Source organism: Tupaia chinensis, unplaced genomic scaffold, assembly GCF_000334495.1.
Source record: "Tupaia chinensis unplaced genomic scaffold, TupChi_1.0 Scaffold000292_1, whole genome shotgun sequence".
NCBI classification, from domain to species: Eukaryota; Metazoa; Chordata; class Mammalia; order Scandentia; family Tupaiidae; genus Tupaia; species Tupaia belangeri.
In genome coordinates this window covers 3,587,001-3,598,681 of record NW_006159777.1, presented here as the reverse complement: position 1 = coordinate 3,598,681, position 11,681 = coordinate 3,587,001, and the positions used below count along the sequence as shown (strand labels likewise).

Genomic DNA, 11,681 nt, shown 5'->3' with positions numbered 1-11,681 from the left:
TCCCTGGGACCCTCATCCCCACAGCTGCACAGGCAGAGACAGGGACCTGCCGCTGCTTCCGCCCTCTGCTCTTGCCCGCCGGCCATGGACTGAGGCAGGGCCACGTGCTGCCACCAGGCCAGGGGCCGCCCAGTCAGGGCCCTCTGAGGGGTGGTTGGATGGCACCTCCTAGAGGTGCACCTGAGCGTTTAGACCAGAAAGAGGCACGTGGGATGAGGAGGGGGAGCAAGAACAAGGGCGAAGGCGGGAGGGCGCCATCCTGGGGCCACCAGCAGGAAGGGAGCCACAGGGAGCTTGGGGATTTGTTCTCCAGATCACAAGCTGCTCCTGAGAGAGACCCAAGCAGCCCCCAGAGAGACCGAATCGGGTCAGGAAGGAGCCGGGTGGGGAACCACAGCAACATCTCAGCCCTGAAGCCCTGGGGGAGCGGGGCCGCTGCGGAGCCCCCTCTCCACCATGGCACACAACACAGGTCAGGAGCGAGGGCTCAGCTCACGGCCCTGGAGGCCAGGCCACCAACACCCCTCCTGGGAAGAGCCACAGACCCAGGTCTACACAGAAGCAGCAGTCCTTTCCCGGGATGCGCTCTGTCCCGTGCCTGCCGACTGGCTTCCTCCTGACATCTACCCACACCTTCTGGTTGGCTGCGTTTAAATCTGCCACCCTTGGAGGAGGTGTGAGAAAGCCACCCCTCCGTGTCAGAGACAGTCAGCCCTAGCCCTCGCCCAGCCTCTCCACGGAGCCCTGGTTCCAGCTTTGCAGGGCCAGCCTCACCACGTGGGAAGGCGTTTGTCCCTCTGCACTCTCAGTGCCCAGAGTGGCCACGCCCGGTGTCTCAGTGCCAGCCTGGCCTGGGCCCATCTCCCCTCACCCACCCTCCCTTTTCTGCTGCCACAGGATGCTCCTGACACATCTCTGTGTAGAGATCCGAGTCTGCAGGCACCGCCAGAGACCGCCACGCCAGCCGGACAAGAGCATGAATGCAGAGAGTGGAGCCCTCCTCCACCTCCCATGGCCTCCACCTGCCGGTCTTACACCTGCCGGCTCCTACAGCGGTAGCCGCGAGGGTGCGGGGAGGGCAAGGCAGCCTGGGGTCGCCCCCCGAGGGACTTGGTTGGAAGGCGTTTGGAGTCCCTCCGGCTCTCACAGGAGTGCAGGGCTGGACCAGGGAGCATCAGTTAGGCTCTCGGAGCTTCCCTTCTCCCCTCCTTTGAAAGGGATGGGGCAACTGGGAGAGGAAAGAGGTCTGTTCTAGGCCACCTCCTCCCACCAGGGCTCCCCAGAGCAGGAGGGTCGGAGAGCCCTCGGGGCAGTTAGCAGGTGCTTGGCCAACCCTCTGTCCTGCTTGGCTGTGCTCCACCTGCAGCTCACTTCGGTCCCTGTACCCTCACACTGACTCTAGCCACAGGGCTTCCTGGGAGTCTTCTAAGGCGACCCTACAACCACGACCATGCCTCCTTTCTGCGCCTGGTCCTCTAGCTCCATAGCTCATCAGCCCCCAGTCCCGATCAGAACCCGTTCCCTGAGCCGGTGGAATGTGCCTTCCAGCAAGAGGCTGGGATCGTTCTTATCTCTGAACATTGCATCCTTGGGCCTGGGCTTCGAGGGCCAGCTTTCATGGAGCCTGCTCCTGTGAAAAGCTAACAACAGTCACTCCTCACTCCACTCCTCGTCACCCAGGCTGTCTCCGTCCTCAAGGACAAACAGCAGATCTGGATAGAGCTGGAAAGTTCTTGGGAATTTAATCAAGGGCAGCGGGGTGTGAGACTGCCCCTGGGGTGGTCACCTGAGAGCTCTGGTAGCTCTAACTGCAAAGACGATTAACCTGTTGCTTTCAAATGCGCTGCGAGGCATATTTAAATCTGCTCCCTGGGGACAGCGTGCACACTGAGCTTCCCTGGTGAATGCATTCTTGGGTCCAAGCCAAGAAACACTGGTGAAGAGGCAGGGACCTGCACTTTGGGAAGTTCTAAATAAATGGAAAGTTCTGGCTTGTACTTAGAGTTCTCAAGAAGCATCTTCTCCCAGAGTGTACGTAGGTTAAGGCAGCAGACCAGGCACAGTCTGGGGAGAGTGGCGGCTCAGCATGCAGCATGGGCCACACTGGTGCACAAGGCAGACAGGTGCATGGGGGCACACAGGTGCACGGAGCAGACAGCATAGGTGCACGGGGCACACAGGTGCACGGGGCAGACAGCACCACATGGCAGACAGGTGCATGGGGCACACAGGTGCACGGGGCAGACAGCACAGGTGCACGGGGCACACAGGTGCGGTGGGCACATGGCAGACAGGTCCATGGGGGCACACAGGAGCACGGGGCAGACAGCACAGGTGCACGGGGCACACAGGTGCACGGGGCACACAGGAGCACGGGGCAGACAGCACAGGTGCACGGGGCACACAGGTGCACGGGGCAGACAGCATAGGTACATGGGGCACACAGGTGCATGGAGCACATAGCTGCATGGTGCAGACAGGTACAAGGGGCAGACAGGCACACAGCCACATGGGGCAGACAGGTTCATGGGGCAGATAGCATGGGGCACATGGCAGACAGGTGCACGGGGCAGATAGCAAGGGTGCATGGGGCACACAGGTGCATGAGGCAGACAGTTATACGGGGCAGACAGATGCAGGGGCCACACAAGTTCACGTTGAGACAGACGCTGTTGCAGACCGGGGAGGCATTTAGGAAAATGATGAAGCCTTCTGTGAGTAAGAAGATTATTGATCCAAAGGGAGGTGAGAGGATTCAGATTCACAGTTTCCCAGGGGCTATATGTACGGCACTGCCTCCTCCAGGCTCAGTGCCTTCATCCCCACACTGGGTGCGTGGGAGCTGAAGATCACTTAAAATCGTGTTTCAATGCTCTGGTTTTGTTTTGGGTTTTTTTTGTTTTGTTTTTAATGGGGTGATACTGCGTTGTATCTGACAACTTCGCAGTTTTTGAGAAGCGGCCACTCAGGCAGAGCACCTCTGGGTTCTCGATAGCTTTGACGGGCCACTCCGCTGCTCAGTTCTCAGCAGCTTCTCGCCATTTCTTTCAAAGCAACCTGGAGTCTCTCGGTGAGGGCCCTGCCCCCTTTCCTGTGTGTCTGAGATTCTGGCACGGCCAAGGCGAGGGTGGCCCACGGTCTCTGCACATCCTTCGCAATGACCCCAGTGGGGACGGCCCAGGACACCCACCTGGAACGGAAGGTGGCTCCTGCGAGCTGGCTGGCCGCGAGTTCACTCTACATTTCCTGACGACTTTGGGGTCCCACTGCCCGTACCCAGTGCTTGTCTCCAAACTAACTTTTCATTCACGTTTGTTTTTTTATTTTGAATATTTTCGTTTATTTTGTTCTGTTTTGTTTTCCCCATTTCCACACCTCCTGCTGTCCCTGAGGATTTCTGAGCCTCATGACTCAGGGTGAAGTCGGCCCCTCCTTCCTGTCCCGGATGGTGCTAATGCCATCACCAATTGTGTGTTCCAGGAGACAGAGCCCAGGAGGCCCGCTCTCCATTCTTCCGGCTTCTTCCCTCCTTACTTCGGGGTCAGTCTATGTCTGTCCATATTTTTCCCAGTATGTAAATGGGGCTGAGCTTATTTAAAAAGACAGATTTTGGCCTTGGAATGAAGTAGACGTCGTCTCTCAACCAGTCTCACCCACCTGACCACCACCTGCAGCTCCGAAAATGCCCAGCGGGTGGGCAAAGAGACGAGACGTAGCTGAAGCCTTTGAAACTGACTTCCACGCCCAGCTGCCTTGGGTAGCCCTGGGCAAACCTCCGAGTTCTGTGCTGCAGGGCTCTTCAGGGGTGCCTTGAGCCCCCGACCCTGTGCGTTCGGGCATGTTCTTCTTGGGCCTTTCAAGAATGAAGGTATATTTGCTCTGGGTCCCTGGCAAGACACCCAAATTACACACCCCAGCTCTAGGGGGAGAAGTCCTGGGGTCGCCCTACAGAGGCAATCAGGGAGCAGGCAGGAATTGAACTCAGGAGTCCTGGTTGTCCCAGATGTTCTGAGCTTTGTGCCCGCAAGGCCCGGGACCTGCCTGCAGACAAGGGCAGGAGGGACGCATCCACAGCACTGGAGTCAGAGAGCCTGGGTCGAATCCCACCACTGCCACTTACTGCCTGGGCGCCACGCCCAGAGCTCCTCCAACCGTGTGCACTGAAGCCGCATACTCTGACCCCCTATCCCCCAGGTCAGGTGGTCCTGGGGGATGGCCTGAGGCAGCGGCTTCCCACTGCCCCCGCAGCACGCTGGCCAGCATCGCTGGGCTCTACGCCACAGGCCATAGAACCCGGAAGACAGACTGGAGCCCCTGGAGCCCTCGCTGTCAGCACTGAAAGAACTCTACTCCAGGCATAACGGGAAAGACAGAGCCCCCGGGACAGTTTCAGCAGGGACACATTTGAGCCAGTACTGCAGGTCCAGGGACAGCTGGAGGTCTGTGAGGTCCTGCAGTTCCAGGGCACTGTCCTCTGTCGTTCTAGATGTCGCCTCAACCTAGCGCCCACAGTAAGGGGCACCACTTCTACCCTGCCCCCGTCAGGCAGTGGGGTTCAGCGGGAGCTCAAGAACAGCAGAGACAGCTCCAAGGCTGTGCCCCTCTAGGAGGGACCCTGGGATGACAGCAGGCTGTCCCACCACACCCACCAAGACCACTCCCCTCCCCAGGCAGGCACACACTTCATGGCCTGAGAGCTGGTGACCTGAGGCTTCCTCCTGAGGCGGCACCTGAAAAGGTGGCCCGTGCTGTGCACAGCCCTGACTCCCGAGCTAGTGGGGTCTGTGAACTCTGCTCTTGGAGGCCAGAGGGCGGGGCGGCCGTGTGAGGGCATATGGAAGGAACGCTCTTTCAGCTTAGGCTGTGTTCGTCCCGCGGGCTTTCCTGCGAGAGAGTCCGAACTCCGGCACCTCCCCGCCTGCTTTGCAGCCACTCCAGCCCCCAGCCCCTGCAGCGAGGGGTCCCACTCCCATCTACCTGGCCCTGACAACAGGCAGCCTTTCTAAAATGTGAGCATGGTCTGCTCTTCCCGGGGTCTCGCCCCCTCACTTCCAGGTGCATCGAGCCCCATCCACTCTGCAGGTTCTCCCGAATCCCCTCCCTTCAGTCCTCCCCAGCCAGCCGGGGTCCACGGTCCATGCCATGCTCACACTCAGGCACGTTTTGCAAATGCCACTTTCTGGCTCTGGAGTGCTCCCCTGCCCCTAGGCCCCTGACCTGACCCACCCAGGTGAGGGCTGCATCTCCATGAGGTCCTCTGTCACAGCATGTGAGCCCCACACACACGCAGCGAGCCTGTCCTGACAGCGAGGGTCGCAGCTCCTGCTCCCGCGGCCTTGCTTCCCCAGAGCACCCCAGCCCATTTCCATGTCGGACCCCCGGCTGAAGGAGCAAAGCACAGCTGGCACCCACGGGCACCCCCAGCCACAGCAGTCCCGGGGCAGGCAGCCCCTGCGCCCGCCGGGTGCAGGGTAAGAAGCTGGACGGTGAGGACACGAACACCTGTGTGCACGGAGACAGCCCTAAGGAGGAGGACGGGCAGAAACAGCCTGTCGCGCAGCCGAGGGCGGTGCCAGGGGTCGGAGTCAGGAGCAAGCGACTGAGGCCACCAGCAACTCCAGCGAGCACCACCACAAGGACGGGGGCAGTCTTCCATCCTGGAAGCCCGGGGCAAATAGAAGGCAGAGCCCTGGGTCAGAGCTGGACTCTTGGACAACCCTGGAGTGTGGGAAGGTCCAGGATAGATTTGGGACCTAACACAGGAACATGCACGGCTGAGAAAGGGGAGGGTCACGCATGGGTGTTCTGAGTCTCAGCTCGCCAGAGCAAAGATGCTTGGAGGGACTGCAAGATCCTCACGTTTAAAGGAAAATTTTAAAATAGCACAAACTCTAAGCCATGCACAGCAGCAAAGCTTCAGGAACCTGCTTCCTGGCAAGGCCAGCCCCCCTCAGCTGGCTGGTGGCCTTCTCGCCCAGAAGAAAAGCCATCCTCATGAGCGAGTGTCAAAAATGAACCCAGAAAGCCGAAAGCCTTCTCTGACAGCCCGTGCTGTCCCAGGTGCCTCTACCCCAGTGCGCTTTTAAAAGCAGAAGTCACCTCGGTGAGACCACACCAGCAGCGCGGTGAGGGTCTCAGGACTGGGCAGCTCCCCAGAGCAGGGAGACCTCGGTCCTGGTCTGTCTCAGCCTCCGCGGCGTTCGCTCCGGCTCCGGCTCCGGCTCTGGCTCCGGCTCCGGCCCTGACAGACCATGTCCCCGAGGATGGCCAATTGCAAAGACCAACTTCTCTTGAGCAACTATGCACAGAACCTGTTGGGGACAGCTGCGTGGAGAAGCTCCCAGTCCGCTCGCGCCCCAGGAAGCAGTGGGCGCTCAGCCCCAGAGCACCTGCCCCAGCGCAGTCGGACACGCGCGTGCGTTCACCCCGAGTGGGTGGGAGTCCTCCCACGGTATGTCGGGGCCGGAGCAGAGCATTTTGGTTAAGGTCACGAAATGTCTTTCTGACACGTGCCTTTTCCGATAAGCCTTTTCCGTAACAGATCCCACTCGCCTCGTGATCCTCTCCCAGAAAGGCGGGAGAGGCCCGAGAGGGCTGCTGGCAAGCCGGTCTCCCAGCCATGGGAGATGCCGCCAGAGACAGGAGTCCTGCACACGCCCTGCGGCCCAAGGGAGGGCTCCGGAGCCCAGCCTGATGCGAACCACAGGCTTCCCTGCACTCAGGGCTCCTGCTCGTAACCCATGGCAACAGCACACCCAGAGCATCAGGTGTGAGTGAGTTCACATCACGCTTATCCCTCAGGAGTGGATAGACGAGTCTGTCTAGAGGTGGGGGAAGAGTCTAAATTTCCACAAGAATTCACCCCTCTTTTCTGCAGAGGCACAATGAGGGCTTCTCTCCTTACCTCATGGGCTGTCAGAGGGAGAGGCAAATGCACATATCTCGAGCCCCAGGAGAGCAGCAGGACCCTCGAGTCGGCGAGGCCCCGCACCTCTGGTCTAGGAGTTTGGGAGTCCCGGGCGAGCTCGCTGAGCCCTGTGGGTTTTATGAGTGTGCGGGTCAGGTCAGCTCAGACCGGCTGCCTCTCATCTGCATGCAGCAGCTCTCAGAAGGCGGTTTACTTTCCAGGTGGGGCAGCAGCGTGGGCGTGGCCTGACGGTGGACTCCCGAAGGTGTTGACCTACCGCGCTAATTTAGAAGACTTGCCGGTAGGGCCATGCCGGGAACAGAGGCCAGTGTGCTCGGGTGGATGGGGTCCTGGCCAAACCCGGGAGGCTGAGTGCGTGTGTCTGGGCTAGATGCTGCCAGGCCAGGAGCCAGGCCCCAAGGAGCCCCTCCATAGTCTGTCCTGCTCGGTGGCGCATTCGGTGGCCTTCAGAGCGAGCAAACCTTCCTTTGGCCCTGTCCCTGTCCCCTGGTCCTAGCACAAGGGAGAATTTGAGAGCACGGACCTTGCAGCAGGCAGGAGGGCTGACACCCTGCTCTGCCGATGGGCAGCTGCTCTCCCTCCACACACACCCCTGCGCCAGCCCCTAAGCCTCAGTTCCTGGGGAAGGCCACACGCCACCCCTTACTCCGTGCCGACTTCACGCTGAAGAAGAGGCGCTCTCACCCTGTGCCTGTCTGAGCTGCCGTCTTTGCCGTGCCCCTCCAGGTCATGGTGTCCTCCGTGAGCCACCACACTTCATGCCTGCCCCCGCCTGACGCGTCACAAACCAGTCTGTTAGCCGCTGTCACTTCGTTTCCATGCGGCAAGTGAGGATGGGCAGGCCACATCCCCATGCAATCGGTCCCCTTTTCCACTCAATGCCACACAGACGGCAGCGGCACCAGCCTCTGCTCAAGAGTCAAAGTGACACAAAGGACAGGAGGGTGTCCCCGTAGCTCCCGGGGTGGAGACCAGACGTCGCTCCTCCTGATGCCCCTCCAGGGGAGAACCGATGTATGGCGATGCTCGTGAGAGGAGCAGGTGGGCACCGATGCGAAAGGGAGGTTCTAGAGGAGGGAAAAGCCTACAGGTGGTTGCTCTGTCTGAATCTGTCCCCCAAAATTCTAGGGTTGAAACTCAGCCCCGATGTGATGGTTTTCAGAGGTGAGACCTTAGGGGGGTGCGTAAGTCATGATGGCAGGGCCAGGTCCCGCCGCATGTGAGCAGGAGGCTTGTGGTTCTGGGGAAGATCCGGGTGGACCAGGGACACCACATAGAGAACCAGTAACAGGGAACAAGAGCACCGTGAGGGAGAGAGGGGGGCCTAGGGTGCTAACTGGGCCCACCCATGAACACTCTTCACAAGGAGGCTTTTAGAAGTTCATGAAAAATGCTTATGAAGAAACTACATGCACTTCACATTTTTTTGGCATCAACACAAACTTGTGCTTTAATACCATTTTCTGTGAACTCTCAACTTCTGTCACAGAAAAGTCAAGAGAATATAAACACAGGTGAGGTCAGTCGGCGGCATGGAGGTTAAGGCGGCTGGACCCCACGTGGCCAGCTGTGTGGCTTGGGTCCCAGACCCAGTAGCTTAAAAATCGTGCCAGGTTTGTGTGCATACATGTCCCAAATCCCGAGAGGAGAGCGGAGGAGAAGGGACAGTGGTGCAGCCATCCCTGTGGTGGGTGATGTGTATGTGTGTGTGTATATGTGTGTGTGTTTCTCTTTGGCGAACTCATGAGCGTGACAGCAAGTACCTGTATCTGTACATAGATATATTTAAACAAGTGTAGCCATCACAGAATGTTTGAAGTGATTATGTAGAGAAGTTAAAGGACGGCAGTGTGAAAGGGACAGCATGAACAGGAGATCTTCAAAACGTCGCATGCAGATAATTCCATAACAATGAAATGAAGGAGAAGGCACGGTGCAGAAGCCTACCTTCCGGCTGACCACGACCCTGAAGCTGCAGGAGGACCGGCCCTTAGGGGAGCCTTGGGCATTCGAACCATTCCCGCCTTTGCAAATACTATCAGGAAGCCCAAAGCAAATCCTGGAGAGAGTTTGGGAAACACATTAAAAGGCAAATGACACAGTGTGGGAGGATTGCTCAGCGCTGGATGAAAAGACAGATGTTTCATACACAAAATTAAAATACAAATAAAGCAGAAGTAAAAGGCGTAGCATTCTTTAAGTCTTTGAAGGGTTCACGGTGAGATGGAACGACGGGGCAAAGGCCCCAGTGGCGGGCTCTGCTGGCCAGGAAGAGCCTCTGAGCCCGGAACTGCAGTCCTCTTGCTTAGGCCTCAGCTGCCGGAGCCCTGGGTGGTGGCCAGCCTTTGCCAGGTGAGCACAGCTCAGTCATAACCCTCGGCGGTGTTTCAGCTCCATACACTTTCCCGTGGACCGAAAGGTTCCCAAGGCCTGCCTTCACCATCGCCGGTCCTTGGGAACCTCCCATCCTTCTGTGCAGCCCCCTCTGCCTGCTTTGAACACGCCACTCCAAGGCTCTGCTCAGCATTCCAACCATGTGGCTGGGATAAAAGTCTGGTGGTTAATATTTCCCTCTTCCTGACTCCAGCTCTGAGACAGGGTCTTGTTTAGCGAGGTGGAAAACACCCTCAGCAGCTGGTGTGTGTCCGGCAGGCAGACGGGAAGAGCCACACGACGTCCAATGCCGAGACGCTCTGACCTGTGACTTCAGCCTGTGACTTCAGCACCGTGGGCTCGTGCATTTGCAAAACAAGCACACTGATGGCCATTCAGGCTCAGAGCTGAGTTAAACTTCACTCCATCTAGCCGGAGCCTGCAGGAGGTCTCCCACCTATGCAGCAAGCACCCCAAGCCACTGCGACCCTGCAGGTGGTGACCCGGGGAGGACTCCTGCCATCACCTGGCTGGACAGTGACGGAAATCCCAGCATAGCCAAAGCATGTCACCCGGCAGGCCTCCCAGCTCCTGAGAGGACAGGACAGAGGTGCTCCTCTGGAACGGGCTCTTGTACCTTTGAGATTCAATTCTCTTGAGAGCCAGTGTCTGGGTAAAGAGTGACAATAAAATGTGGTTTTGAACATGTTTGCTGCAGAGGAGAACCAGGTGGCCCACCGCGATGGTGACAGGATGGGAGGATTGCACACCTTCACCAAGGACAGGTTTTAAGAAAGTCACGTGGGAGTGAAACACTCCTCCAAACACTGCAAGCAGATCTCTGGCTGAGAAATTCCAGCCAAGGACGTTTTGGAAAGAGGGATAGAACTGAATGAGGGAGGATTCTCTCAGTTTATTTGTGTGTCCTTTCCATGGAAGACCCTCACACCGTGGTCCACCTGCAGCCTCAGCTAGCCCAGTTGATGGACACACGTGTACCTGCTATGCACAGGGAGGCCCTGTCTGCAGCAGGGACCGGGGCCTCCCCGTGCAGGCCATCCTCGCGGGGCATGTGCCACCTCTCTGCCACCTCTGGTCCCAGGTTTCGAGATTCCACTTAACCAGTCAGAGCTGGTCAAGAGCCTTCCTAGATAAAAGAGGATGAGTTTTACTGACTCTTACCCTCGTGGCTCTACCCCTCTGTAGAGAAGACCACCCCAGCACTCCAAGACCCGGGTGCCTGTGAGGTGCTCACGTATGCAGAGAGGGCTGCCCTCGGTGCCAAAGCTTGGGGAGGTTTCCTAGAGGTGGTGGCCATTGGGCCGAGCAGCATGCAGTGCAGAATCACACCAGGCGTTCGAGGAAGGTGGGGAGTAGATGAGAGAAAACCGGTCGGAGGCCAGAGAACACGGGCAGAGCGCTTCACGCGAGGGACACTGATCGAGACGCTGGCGGCCGGGCAGGGTCAAGGCTGAAGAAGGACATGCGTGCCCATGGAGTGTGACATTGGGGTTCTTCAGCATAGGTGAGGCTGTGGTCTTAATGTGCCCCCAAAACTCATGAGCTGAGACTTGGCTGTGATGGGGCTCAGGGGGGAGACTTACTCCAGCGCAGTTCGAAAGGCGAGGCCGAGGGCAGATTAGGGTTTAGGTCATGGAGACAAGGCACCAAGACCAACACCTGGGTTTGCAAGGACAGGGACTAGACAGAGGCCCCAGGTGCAGAGGACACAGCGTCCCCGTCCTCTGCCGTGTGGCGGCTCCCGGCCCTTGGACCTCCAAGCTGGGAGCAGAATAAACTCTTATAAATTGCCCAGACTCAGGTTTTTTTGTTTTTTGTTTTTTTTTTTTGAGAGGTTTTTTTTGGGGGGGAGAGATTTTTTTGCTATAGGGCGCGTGCGCTCGCCAGACAGACAGAGAGAGACAGAGAGACAGCAAGAAATCACCCCCCAGGGGGGATGGTCACGCCGCAATCCTTCTCCTCCATTCTCCTCTCAGGATCTTAGGCACGCACGCACACGCACCCGGCGTGAGTTTTAAGCCACCGGGTCCAGGACACGAACTGCGGTCGACTATGTGGGAGTCCAGCGACATAGCCATTATGCTAACTGCTGGTTCCCCAGACTCAGGCATTTTTGTCACTAGCAACAGGCTGGACTAGCACCTGCCCAGTGGCCGTCCTTGGGGGAAAGGGGAGGCAGCAAGAGCGGGGGACTCTGCAGATGCTCCTTCTGTTGGTCTTTGTATCCTCTACCTCGAGTTTTCCCGGGCCTACGCAGCGCCTCACAGGCAGACGTCTTATTCTGTATCTTGAATCTCTATGTATGCGTCCCTCTGGGACCTGCCCTCCAGCCGCAGAGCCCGCCGGCCTGTGCACGCCT

General features: G+C 58.4%; 1 protein-coding gene across 1 annotated transcript in view; it reads right to left on the bottom strand.

Annotated features, from left to right (window-relative positions):
* The window catches only part of KCNJ1 (potassium inwardly rectifying channel subfamily J member 1), a 33,340-nt gene extending 26,261 nt beyond the window's left edge, over positions 1-7,079 (bottom strand). The window contains 1 exon segment of the mRNA XM_014588658.1: positions 6,905-7,079. The gene's annotated coding sequence lies outside the window, so the exon portion shown is untranslated.
* Positions 7,080-11,681: the final 4,602 nt, after the last annotated feature.